We start from the raw sequence: 2,500 nt of genomic DNA, 5'->3' as shown, positions 1-2,500 counted from the left end.
TTCTGAACTGATTGCCTTGAAATTCGAGCTCAATTTCCTTTGAAAAAGTTACTGTTCATTTGGTCATTTTCGGATTTTACTGTATTTTTACCTAACTTTGGAAAGGCATAACTTTCTGCTCGATTATTGGAATCGGGAAAACTACCCCTCATTTTAAAGAGAAACATCAGATCTCTTTGTTTGCCAAATATTATGACCTAACTCACTTGTTTGATAGGTCAAACTGGAGCTACAAACTCACTGCTCTAGGACTTACGTTTTATCCCTTAACATCTCTTTAATTCTTTTTATTTCTTTGGCATACATAACATGGCCTTACTCTTTCCCGTTCATACTCATACACTTTCATTCATACCATAAATATTATAATTAAATACATGGCATCATTAGCATTCATAACATAGTTCACCAAATAGTAGAATTATACATTTATCAACAATCTCATCCATTAACAAGAATAATTCTCCGCTTACTTCTCCTTGCTTCTCATGCCATTATTGTCCATCATTGATTGACCTAAATGGTTGGTTAGGGAGGGGTGAGATTCAGGGGAATCTCAATAGCAAACACTACCCATAAGCATGCAAGACATAATGCACATACATGACATGTTATAACATTAACACATGAATGCCATAGAAAGTAAGCTAAAGCATTTCATGCTTCCATAACATATTTCCAAGGCAAAACATAACATAAAATTGCAAACATAACTTTGCAAACATTTCATCATAGCTTAGTCACATCATGGCAACACAATCACATCATGCAAGCATACATATCAAGCGCACAGTATAGGTAAGTTCAATACCTTGTAACATGGCTTTCCCCTTGCTTTTCCTTTGGTTCCCTTGTCTTTCCAACCATGTGGACATTCGGTCAACATCACCAAACATCCTCTTGGATGTTCCAAAGGTCCTAAACATAGTCATAATGATCATACAATCTATTAGGACCACTAGATTACATAAAGTTCAAGACTAGCTTTCTTGAACCTCAACCCTTTCTCTTAGTCTTAGGGTTTTCTTTCCAACTTTTCTAACATAAATCTTATCATTTCCCATCTTAAGATCCATTTCTTATCAATTAGGACCACTTTAGATGGCCTTATATTCAAGAATACCAAATCTGGAAATTTTGCTTCGTGGGTACTGTTCACGCAGAATTTCCAGAATTTTTATTCAACTTTGAAAATTCATAATTAATTCTAGAAAAATCCAAATTGAGTGGTTCCAAGTCTCACTGAAAGCTTCTTAAGTTAAATTTACATGAAAATTAGTTTCAGGAACCAATTCTATGCCGAACAGTATCGAAAATGTACAGAACTCGAAACTCTTCCAAAAGTTCAATACTATTTCTAGATTTCAAACCCTAACTTTGAAAAATCACCATAAATCGTACACATATCCAAAAGAAGTGTTCTATCCATGGATTTAAAGCCCACAGAGTGTACTTTAAGCATGCAAAATTTCAGAATCAGATATGCACAGTAACTAATCTGAAATAGGCATAAAATCAGGTGCTATAACCACCACATACCTTGTTTTAGAGCTTGATCTGGCTTGGAACCACTTGGCCTTTCTTTCTCCCTCTTCTTTCTCTCTCTAGAAACCATTTTGCAAGAGCTTCCCCATGGATTCCTTATGCTTGGACGAAATGGTAGGGAGGGGTATTTATAGAAAAGCAGACTGAATCTGGACCGTTGATCTTAAAAATACGTGGCTCGATCTGGACCGTCCATTTTCTTTTTTGATCTTACGGTGACATGTGTCCTATGACATTATGCTTACCTCATCATGATGACATCATGCTTACATCATCAAGCCACATGTCTTTAATCCAACCGCACATGTATCTTGCATCCGACTGTACATGTGTCTTCCATCTAACCGTACACGTAATATTTTCTTTTTCTCATCTAACCGTACACTTGTCACTTTCATGTCCTTTCATCATTTATGGCATTAAAATAGGGAGAAAATAAATGGAAAATTCGTGCAAAAATATTTTTTTAATTATTTCTCCACCTATCAAACCAATCTTGCACCATATCAGATACTTTTCGAGTCTTGACTTACCCTGTACCATTGAGACAACTTCTTCTTAAAATTCTAGCCAATAAAAGGTACATATATGGCGCCATCTCAAAGGAGCACAGATAAAAATAATTAGCTCTACTGACAGGCTACTTAACCTTACTAAGTCATGCAGTAGAGATTTCACTATAACAGGTAGACAAAAGACTGTCTAAAATATTCCCCTACTGCATTCTGATTTTTATGCTGTCCATAAATATCTTCTGGTGACTCAGCATGATGACTCGTAGGTGTCATGATTACGCTTGATGACTCAGCATGATGACTCGTCGGTGTCATGATTACGCTTGATGACTCAGCATCGTCATGATGGCTCTTAGATATTTTCTTTGGTTTGGTCTCCTATTTAGGGGACAAATTTATTTAATATTTGACTTGAGCATTTTATTCAATCCAGAGCTCCA

Source organism: Neltuma alba, unplaced genomic scaffold, assembly GCF_004799145.2.
Source record: "Neltuma alba isolate B1F8T4 unplaced genomic scaffold, ASM479914v2 tig00003984_pilon, whole genome shotgun sequence".
Classification (NCBI taxonomy): domain Eukaryota; kingdom Viridiplantae; phylum Streptophyta; class Magnoliopsida; order Fabales; family Fabaceae; genus Neltuma; species Neltuma alba.
Note: the sequence above shows the minus strand (reverse complement) of the source record.